At 34.4% G+C, this 11,600-nt stretch overlaps 1 long non-coding RNA gene across 1 annotated transcript; it reads right to left on the bottom strand.

Annotated features, from left to right (window-relative positions):
- Nucleotides 1-6,175: 6,175 nt before the first annotated feature.
- Nucleotides 6,176-7,514, bottom strand: LOC112727866 (uncharacterized). The gene is made up of 3 exons (XR_003166013.2): nucleotides 7,113-7,514; nucleotides 6,608-6,667; nucleotides 6,176-6,525 (listed from the first exon to the last, which is right to left on the bottom strand). It is a non-coding gene; the product is annotated as an uncharacterized lncRNA (long non-coding RNA).
- Between the last annotated feature and the right edge of the window lie 4,086 nt (nucleotides 7,515-11,600).

Genomic DNA, 11,600 nt, shown 5'->3' with positions numbered 1-11,600 from the left:
TGCTTCACATTCTACACTGAAGCTCTTTGATCCTAATTCTAAGTCCAAGTTAAACACTTAGACAGCAACCACCATCCCATTTGAAAGTAAACCTTTGAACACAGAGCCAAAACTGCCCCTACCAAGCAAATTACTCTCATCAAATCCATTAATTACTTGTGATAGTTCATAGTACGAAATCATTCTGGCTGCTGGTAATGCTGATAATGTTCCTTCATTAGTATCACCACCATTCTTTCTTCAACGCCTGACGAGAAAAAACACACAGAAAACAACCAGAATGATTGAAACCATTATAGGCAATATGCATTTGATGAAGAATATGTTTGCATTTGACCCTTTCTTCTTTACTTTACTGCATGCTGGGACTTGTAATCTGGCATTTCCACAAAGTGCTTTATTAAACATGAAAGATTGAGCAGTGAAATTTTTGAAAGGTCCACCACTCGGAATCTCTCCTTCCAAACTATTATGAGAAAGATTGATGAATTCAAGATAATGAAGTGACTCCAGTGATCTTGGAATCAAGCCAAACAAGTTGAGATAAGTCCAAATTTGTCAAACTTATCAAACTGCCAAGTGAATCAAGAATACCCCCTACCAATTTATTTTGTGATAAGTTGAGAATTTGCAAATTTTGCAATCCAGAAATGGCCCTAGGAATGCTTCCTGAGATCATATTCTTTGATAGATCCAAGAAAGTCACAGCCTTTAAGTTCCCAATTTCAATTGGAAGAGACAGAGTTAAAGCATTGTCAGACAAGTTCACCTCAAGAATGTCTCTGAGGCTCCAAAGAGAAGAAGGCACCTTACTGAGTTTGTTGGAGTTCAAGTAAAGTTTTCTTAGAGAAGTAAGATTACCAAAGCAAGTTGGAACCTCTCCAGAAATTAGCTTGTTCTCAGTTATGTACAACTCACTCAGCTGCTTGATTTTGCAGATTTCGCTGATGATGGTTCCCTGCAGACGGTTGTTGCCAAGACTTGAATATTGAAGAAAGAAGAAAGGAAAAGAAAGGAGAAGAGAGTCAATTGGGGGTTAAGATTTTTAACCTAAAATTAAGGACCAAATTGAGTCCAAAATGTTTACCGCGCCACGTCAGCTAGCCGTTGCACTGCTACCGTGTCACCAACGACGCCAGGTCAGCTTTCCGGTTGCGCCAGCTGGACGAAATTCACCGGAAGGACCACTGTGAGTACCGGAGATCAACTTCAGGGACGATCTCGACAAATTTTTAAGTTCAGGGATTACTTTGAGCCTCGAGGGTAACTTCAGGGACTACTTTGATACTTACCTCGCTCACAATGGTACATGGAATTTGGAAACTCCCTGGATCTGGCATCTTCCTTGGCAAGTTATTCTGAATTATGGCACTACATTCCTTAGTCAAGACCACTGTCTCATCTCCCTTTAAAGGCTTCTTCTTTGACAATAACTCCTTCATGAATTTGACATAGAGAGGCATTTGCTCCAAAATCTCAGTAAAAGGAATATTGATTTGCAACTTTCTGAAGACTTCCAAGAACTTTGAGAACTGCTTGTCCTTGGTCTCCTTTTGAAGTCTCTGAGGATATGATATTTTAGGCTTGTACTCAGGAGCCTTTGGCAATGTAGGATAAGTGTCAAGAGAGTCTGGGATTGGGTTGTCCGCACACCTTGGAGGGACGTACTCTACTTCTTCCTTCTTCTCCTCTGGAGCTTCTTTTTCAACAGGCTCCTCATTAAGTTGTACTTCTGTACTTGCCACTTGTCCACTTATCAAGGTGATAGCCTTGCATTCCTCTCTTGGATTTGAAATTATGTTACCAGGAAGGCTATTAGTGGTCCTCTGATCAATTTCATTAACTTTTGTGGCTAATTGACCCATCTAAATCTCTAAGTTCTTGATTGATGCTCTGGTTTCCTGTCTAAAACTTGCCAAAATTGCTTCCAAATCATTGTTCTGCTGAAACTGAGAAGTTGCTTGCTGAGATGACTGAAACTGGTGGTTATTAAAATTATTCAGTTGAAAATTACCATGAGAATTATTATTAAAATTCTATGACCTCTGAGGTTGCTCTTTCCACCCAAAATTTGGGTGATTTCTCCACCCCTGATTGTAGGTCTTATAATAGGGATCATTATTGGAATTTCTAGGAGCACTCCCCATGTAATTGACCTGTTCAGAAGAAAATTGAGCATAATCATAATTTTTATTTTTCATAAAATTACCTGTCATGTCATAAGAGGCTTCTTGTGGGTGCATTCTGAGTGTTGACAGTTGAAACTTGCATTCCACTCAACCGTTGAGTAAGTAGATTTATTTGCTGAGTCATAAGCTTGTTCTGAGCAAGAAGAGCATTAACAACTTCCACTTCCAACACGCCTCTCTTCTGAGAGGTCTCAGAGTGCAAAGGATTCCTGTTGGAGGAATATAAGTATTGGTTGTTAGCAACCAACTCAATAAGCTCAATAGTCTCCTCTGGTGTCTTTTTCATGTGCAAAGAACCACCTGCAAAATTATCTAAGCTCATCTTGGACATTTCACAGAAGCCCTCATAAAAGATATCCAGCTGAGTCCATCTAGAGAACATGTCTAGAGGGCACTGCCTAGTAAGTAGCTTGAATCTCTCCCAAGATTCATAAAGGGTCTCACCCTCTTTCTGTCTGAAAGTCTGAACCTCCACCCTTAGCTTAGTCAGCTTTTGAGGTGGGAAAAATTTAGTCAGAAATCCAGTGACAACCTTATCCCAAGTATCCAGACTCTCCTTGGGTTGAGAATCCAACCACAATTTTGCTCTATCCCTCACAGCAAATGGGAAGAGCATGAGTTTGTATACCTCAGGATTCACTCCATTGGTCTTCACAGTGTCACAAATCTGCAGAAAATTAGAAATAAACTGATTTGGATCTTCCTGAAGGAGTCCATGATATTGACAATTTGGTTTCACAAGAGTAACTAGTTGTAGCTTCAGTTCAAAGTTGTTTGCAGCTATAGGAGGCACCACAATACTTTTGCCATAAAGATCTGCATTAGGAGCAGTATAAGAGCCAAGCACTCTTTTGGGTTCTTCATTTCCAATCGAATTTGTCACATTGGCATTAGCAGCATGATTATTATGATCCATATTGGACTCTGCAGCCTTGTAAAGTCTTGCTTGTTATAGACGCTGCCTTAAAGTCCTTTCAGATTCAGGATCAAAGTCTAAATGACATTCTTTGTCTCTGTTCCTGCTCATAAACAGACAGAAAACAAAGGAAAGTGAGAATCTCTACGTCAGAGTACAGAGAATTCCCAATGAGATAACCTGTGTAAAAGAAATAAAATAAAGCAAATAAATAAAAAAATTAAAACCTTCCAAATAGTTTTATTTTTTTGTTTTTTATTTTTTAAAAAAATATAAATAGGTAAATTAAAATAAAATTACTAGGTGACACCAAACTTAATTTTAGAAAATAAAAAAAATAATTAAGCAAAAATTTAAGAGTTAAAGTTAAAATTTAAATAAGACTAATAAAATAGAAAAATAAAAATAAAAAAATGAATATATAAAGAAAGAAAACGAAAATGAAATAAAATAAGGTAAATAAAAAAAACGAAAAAAGATTTTGAAAAGAAATAAAAAATGGATCAAATAAAACTAATAAAATAAAAAAAATAATGAAAGAAACAATACGAAAGTGAAATAAAAATTAAAAAAAAAACGAAAGTAAAAGAAAATAAAAAGAAAACGGGGTGGGGGACGGGTGAACGAGAATAAAGAAAGAAAAAAGAACAATTAAAAATTGAAAATGAATAATGTTAAAAAAATTTTAACTAAAGTAAAAATTATCTAATCTAAGCAATCAAATAATTAATAGTTGTTAATCATAGTCAATCTCCGGTAACGGCGCCAAAAATTTGGTGCGAAATTTATAATTCATAAACTAACCGGCAAGTGCACCGGATCGTACCAAGTAGTACCTCAGGTGAATGAGAGTCGATCCCACGAGGATTGATGGATCAAGCAATAATGGTCAAGTGATTTGCTTAGTCAGACAAACAGAAAGTAGTGTTTGGGTCTCAATTGTATTAAACAGTAATTTAGAGAATCAAAAAAGCCAGCAGTATTTTGATGAGAATAATATATGGAGAAACAGTTAAGGCTTCAGAGATATCTATTTTTCGGATTGACTTTTTTTACTAACTATTTTAATCATGCAAGATTCAATTCATGGCAAACTATATATGACTAAGCCCCAATTCCTTAGACCTTCTTAGTCTACTTTAACTTTCATCAACCGCCAATTCTTTGGTCACTTAATTCCAATTAGAGGATGAGGTTCAATTCTAGTTTACATGCCACAGAAACTCTAATTACCCAAATATAAAAGGATTATATGTCACGTATCCCGTTAAGTCCAGATAATTAGAAGTTTAGGAGAAATTGTTTTCAAAATGTCGTTCAAGTAAAGAGCTTTTCCAAGTTATACAAGAACTCAATTAGAACAAGGGTCATACTTCCGTTCCACCCAAATTCATAAGATAAAGAATGAAAACAATTCTTGAAATAGAAATCAATACATGAATTAAAATAGAAAAATAATAGTATCAATCTATAAAATAGATAGAGCTCCTAACCTTAACAATGGAGGTTTAGTTGCTCATGGTTCAGAGAGAAAATAAGGATTCTAAAAAATTGTAAATTGCGGAATGAGGTAGAAGAGAAGAGAAGAGCCCGAAGGGCTGATTCTTCACCCTTTTATATCTAATCCTAATTAATGTAAAATATATTTCCTAAAACTAAAATAATATCTTTTCCTATTTTAAAATAAAATACAAATTTAATCAAAATTACTTAATCATTCGTGCAAGCTCTTGGGCGTATATGGGGACCACTTGAGATATTGAGGTCCACGCTGAACTTGGCTTTTTCCAAGTTCAGCGTGGAGAAGGCAATGTGGTTTTATGCGCGTCCCTTAGCTTTGAGTCCACGCTGAACTTGGCTTTTCCCAAGTTCAGCGTGGGATGTGGCGTGTGCTTCCCTGGGAGTTTTCAAGTCCACACTGAACTTGGCAGGAGCCGGCCAAGTTCAGCATGGAGTGGACAGAGTTTGCTGGAGAAGAAGTGTACACTATTATACATCGTTGGAAAGCCCTGAAAGTTAGCTTTCCAATGCCGCTGGAACCACGCCAATTGGATCTCTGTAGCTCAAGTTAATTCTGGTTAAGTGCAAGGAGGGCGGGGTTGACATCATCATTCGCTTTCTTCTCTTTCTACTACAAAACTCCGTCAAATCCATCCGAATGCTACTTGAAATAAATAAAATTGTACACAACTCAAAGTAGCATCCATAGTGGCTAAAAGGTATTTAAATTTTGATTAAACTCAATAATTTAAATACAAATTTACTAGAAAAAGATAGAGAAGATGCTCACGCATCATAGCCACATCCACACTAACCAAGGTCACTTTTCCTTTTGTCTTCGATTAATTATCGTTAATAATCTTTTTTTCATCTTTTATATATATATATATATATATATTCCATTTAAGTCATAAGTTCTTCATTTGATCACTTTGTTGTTGTCTGGGCCATTCATTGCAAAGCCATGCGTTGGTCCACCTATTCATATGAAGCTTGTCAAAACAAAAAATTTAAAACTAGGGGTGTTTGCGGTGCGATTTTGTTCGATTTTTGAGAGAAAAGTCATCCGATCCGATCGTCTAATTAAACTGCGATTCGGTTTGGTTCGGTTTTTTTATTGAAGTCATCCGAACCAAACCAAACCAATTAAAATCGGTTTGGTTTGGTTCGGTTTTTTCGATTTTTCAATTAATTACAGAAAAAAAGTCTAAAAATTGCAAGAACTACTAGAGCCAAGACTGAAATATAAAAAAATAGTAAAGTGTAAGCAACTAACAAACATTAGTATGTACACTTCCATTCAAACATTCCTAATTTCATGTACTGACTGGAATTGGACAAAATGCAGAAATTTCTACTGCAAATTGTACAACTTTTCACCATTAACAACAAAATGTTATGAAGGCTATGACATTCATGACAAATCAATGGAATTTCTTCAGTAAAAATCAAGTTCAATTAATCATGAAAATGAGCAAGAGCTGAGGGCTGAGGGTGGAGCAAAATACATTTTAGGAAGGAAAAGATAAGAGCCAGAACCATTCCTCTAAACAGTTTATAAAAAGAGTAGTATAATAATATAGAATCAATATATATAACATCTTAAAAATACAAAAAGAAAAGATATTAGTCCATTAATGACAGCATAAAAATAATAACTAACAACCAACTAAAAGGTGAGAACCAAGTATATTGGTACTGGTACGTGTTTAACCAATAACCAGCAGAAGAAGAAGCAAAACTATCAATAGGTTGAACATAAAAAATCAAGGAAAAAAAAGATTAACAACATGATAAAGATTGAAACTATAATGAAATAAAAGATCACAGAATCTACTGTTTGGTAAGTTTTTCACAGTATTGGTCTATTGGACCTAAATCCTTGATCCAAGCCAATAAATCTATCCCGTGCCACAATCCCTGCATCAATGAAATAGACTTCCAAAAATCAATAACAAATACTAAAAGCCGCAACCGAGACATGTGTAGAAAGACCAATTACCTTAGACAATTGCACCTTCTGTTCATCAATTATATTGATTCCAAGTTCTCTTCTTATATCCTGCTAAAGACCAATACTAGATAATGAACAAGAAATACTAGGAATCAACAACAATGAACAATAAACAACAATGAACAAATAATTAAAAAAAACAGAAGCAGAAACACAACAAAATAAAAGTACTAGCATTCAGTAACAATGAACAATGAACAATAATCAGCAACAATGAACAAATAATGAACAACAATCAGCAACAATGAACAAATATGTCTAATTAACAAGAAATTAACAAAACCCTAAACAAGAAATTAACAAATTTGAACCCAACAACTCAGAAGCACAGAATCAGAGTTATTAACAAGCAAATTAACAAAATCCTAAACAAATCCAGCAACTCAGAATCACATAAATTATAATTAACAAAATCAAACCCCCTAACTATTTCATAATTATAAACCCAATTTGTCTAATTGCTTCAGATACATAGAAGGAGAGAAAATCAAACCTGAAGTCAAGTGGATGGGAAAGAGGAAGAGCATTGCCAGGCCAGAAACGCAGCAGTACTGCTATGGGTGACCACAAACGGTGCTGCAGGTGGCCAGATCGGTCCTGTTGGTGGCGCTGGGGTGCCGCTGGATGGTGCTGGCCTACTGGGTGGTGTAGTGTCTATGACCGTGAGGGAGGTGCTGGCTGGGGCTGGGTGGTGCTGTCCGCAAGGAGGGGCTGGGAAGAATGGTCTGGTGGCGCTGGGAGGAAGGCTTCGACGGCGCTACGAGGTGGTGGGAGGAAGGGGTTCGCCGCCGGCCCTGGGTTTCTTCGAGTGAGACTGAGAGTGAGTGCAGAGAGCGAAACTGAGAGAGTGAGAGTAGAGAGGGGCTAGGTTTACGTTTGGGGGTGGGGGTGTTAGGTTAGGTCACGTTAATTGGGGGTGTGGGGGGTTTGGTTTTTAGGGTATTGTATAATACCGGTTCGGTTCGGTTAGGATTTTTATTGTCAAAACCGAAAACTGAACCAAACCGCAATAAAAACAGCAAAATATGTTTTTTTCGGTTTTTCAGTTTTCGATTTGTTTGGTTTTCGATTTTCTCAGTTCGGTTGGTCGGTTTAGTTCGGTCTGGATCGGTTTTGAACACCCCTATTTAAAACCAAACGGAGCCATCCCATGACCCAGTATAGGAGGCTCGGCTCCGTGGTGGGCACACCCCCTTTCTCCACTCAATTTCACGATGCATCCACACACATGGCTCATGGACACGTATTGTCGCTGTGTTCTTCCAATCAAAAATCTGTAAATCTTTACAAATTCGGGGTCTGTACATTATAATTGCCCATTTATGGAACATGGTTAATATAAAAAACCAAAGTTAATTGAAAAAAAAATATGAAAAGAAATGATCTTAAGATTGGCCTTCAGTTTTTAGACCCTACTAGGTTTTGGCGGTTCCTTTTATATTTAGGTTTTTTTTTTTCTTTTAAATCTTAATTAGTACAGTGAGAACTCGAATCTCATAAGACTGGCCTAATTGACATTTTTGAAAAATAAAATTGAAGTAACGATTAAATTGTTTATGAGTGATCTTAAGTTTATGCTGTGAAATCAATTACCAGTATAATTATCAGGTTAAGTTATTTACATTATACTTTTTTGGTACAACCTTTTTTCAAACTCAACAATAATGCAAAATGTTTGTATTGTGACCTTTTTTTTTAAGCATGATTAAAAGACAAAGAACATCTCTAAGTTAAAATTTTGAAGAGGAAGGGGGACATGCTGAAAAACTAATAACGAATTCTTCTCATTCTTCAATGCCTTCTCTAGCTTAGCTTTTCATTATGATTGGCACATTTTTTTTAAAGGTAACTATTTCTGTGAAAATATTAAAAATATTTTTTTTATGATAATCTTTGTTTAAAAAGTATAATATATTTGTTTGGCCACATTTTAAATAAAAATAATACTTTATGATATATAAAAATCAAATCCTACAATTTATCATCCAATAATTAAAATTAAATATTTTTATATGATAATAATTATAAAATCTTTATTGAAATAGCACCCTTCTTAAAATCCCAACTTACAAAAACACGCTTATGTAACTCTGAATTACTATCTCATCAATGCGGAGAATTAGGCCGCCACTTCTTATAATCTTTAAATGCATGTAATTTGTAGAAATTGTTTCCAAATTCCTGAAAATTTTATGTTGAACAAAATATTTCAGTATATGATTTCTAATGTAGAATTTTCACGAATGTAAAAATATTACATGAATCTCATGTTCTATTAGTTTCTACATTTTGGCTAGCACCATGGAATTTGGAATCTATATATCTATATAATGCTATATAACTAGAACTTGGAGGTTAAAAAAAAATAAATTAAAAAACATATTTTTGTATATTTTTTCCGTCAAATTATATCCTGCACAGTACACACAGTTAAGATTCCATGGGTTCCATATGACCGCTTCCTAGTCACAGTTAAGATTCGAGCCCGGTTTACTTTCCGGCATAAATAGATGTCACTAAGGTAGCGTTTGTTTTGAGGTATTGAGACAGAGATTGGAAGACTGAGATTCAGTATCGTGTTTGTTAGTTCAGAGACTGATACTAAAATTTCTGTCTCTGTCTCTAAAATTTCAGTATTTCAGTACTTCCAAAAAGTAGGGACACATGAGACTGAAATTTTTAGAGATGGATACTGAAACTTTAATAACATTTTATACCTAAAATACTTTCATTTCAATTAATCAATTCCAATCTTACCCTTTGTGCAAATTAAATTAGAGTTTCATTCTTGTTTCAATTCCTGTTCCCCATTTTGCACCAAACAGAATATTGAGATTTATTTTAATCCCTGTCTCTTAGTCTCTGTCTCTCAGTCTCAGTTTTTCCGTCTCTGTCTCTCTACCAAACACTACCTAAAAGAAGCTTGCAGCGGTAGTATTTTTTTTTCCTTGGCAATGCTAGTTTTGTACATTCTTTTTTTTGTCTTGGGCTAAGCCCAAAATCCTACCCGAACCCCGACTCACCCGACCCAAAACCTTAATTAATTCCTCTTTCACTTTAACGTCGTTGCAGGAAGATGCTCCCATTGTTGTTATTATCTTCCTTTGTTGCAACGAACATATTACAAGCTCCTTCCATTTGATTACTGGTTTTGGATCAAGCATAGGTGCAATTGAGACAAGTCCGAATAGGTTTTTCTGCCGGCGTCTCTTCCGCACGAAGGTCCGCCACAGAGGAAAGAGGAAAAACACACAAGGCCGGAGCCATGCTTCACCGGTGATCTTTTTGCTATCCATTCCATCAACCTTTGATCTCCGCCGATACTCTGAATTCCATTACGGCATTGCTTCGGGGCCTGTAAAATCTTCCTTTTGACACTTGCAGCTTTTCTTTCATCTCTTTTGATAATACTTGTTAACTCCTTTGGAGGTCTCACACACCATTGTCGCCCTAAAACTCCCGAAGAACACAACTGTTTTTGGATTTATTTGAAGGAAAGAAAAAAAAAAACCTTTTGGATCTATAAAGAAAGGTAACCATCCCAATTACAAAAGTTTTAGTTTATTTTATTTTTTCATGTTTCAGATTGTGTAAAATTTACAATATGTTTTCACTTTTGGGCCTGATGTGATTAGCAATTTTCTTTTCTGATCAGAAAGCTTTGCCATTTAGATTGGGGCCGAAGGCCATAACTGAAGGTAGACTAATTCATTACTTTATTTTCTTGGTCAGGAGACTAATTGTAATTAACTATAGTGTGGAGGAGGTCCAACCGATACAAGCTATCAATGTGCCTTGGGTAGCCCAGTTTTAAGGAATAGCCCCATAACAATTATAACTTTTAAGATCATATATAATGGCCCAAAAATAAATAATATATCAGTCCAAAAACGAAAAAAAGTTCCATTAACTTTGGATTTAAAAAAAATTTTGGGTTCTTGACAAAAAAAAAAAAAAAAATTCAGATTGATAGAGTGGTCACTTCACTTGTCAACTTAAACAAGTGTTGGGATTTAAATCCCACCTTATGCATGCAAACTCTTAAATAAAGTTTAAATTCGCAACGGATTAACTTAATTAATACTATATAATATATATCATTCATTGATGTGTTGGCTAACATATTACTTAAATGTGCTAGTGTAATGAGTTATAAGATTTTAAGGTAGAGAATTATCACCACAGAAATGATTTATTATTGGAGGAAGATCTAAGGTCTTTTAAGATATTTTAGATATTTGAATTCTTGAGACTCATAAAATAGTATCTCTTTTCGAGAGTTAGGTCCAGTTTGAATAAACAGCAACTCTTTTTAAAAAAATAGTTTAAATAATAAATGATTATATTAAAAAGTAGCTTATAAATAAGTTATTTTGTGTTTGAATTTTTAGTTTTAAAAATGTTTATTTTAAAAGAAATGTGATAAAAAAAATTTTATTATGAGAAAAGTAATTTTTTTAACTTCTCTATAAGCTCCTAAATAGCTTATTAGAAAGCTACAATTTGGTTTTGAAAATTGCACCAAATATTAATACTACTACTTTTCATAAGTCAAAAGCTCAAAAATTACTTTTAAAACTTCCCAAACAAACTCTTAGTGTCTCATATAATGCACTTTACCAGGTATTCTTTAAGTCAAAAAATTTTTTATTGATCATAATATTTTACTAGTCCTTTATATTAAGCCAGCTCTCAATGAAAAAATAAATGTAACAAAATTTTTGGTAAAATCATCACTATAAAAATTAGTTATTATGGTAAAAGCGATCAATGTATGTTTTAAGAATTTTATTCAAAAATTGACCCTTGAAATTCATACAACTAACTTAGAATTATTCTAAATCAATCCCACTAGATAATTATTAAAACAACAAATCAACAAATATTTTTGAACTGTATTTTATACTAATTAATTATTATTAATAATTATTTAAATTTTATTTTTAAAAAAATACAAAATTAATAATTATTAATTATAATT

This window comes from Arachis hypogaea, chromosome 12 (genome assembly GCF_003086295.3).
Source record: "Arachis hypogaea cultivar Tifrunner chromosome 12, arahy.Tifrunner.gnm2.J5K5, whole genome shotgun sequence".
NCBI lineage: Eukaryota > Viridiplantae > Streptophyta > Magnoliopsida > Fabales > Fabaceae > Arachis > Arachis hypogaea.
Note: the sequence above shows the minus strand (reverse complement) of the source record. Positions and strands in the feature narration are given on the sequence as shown.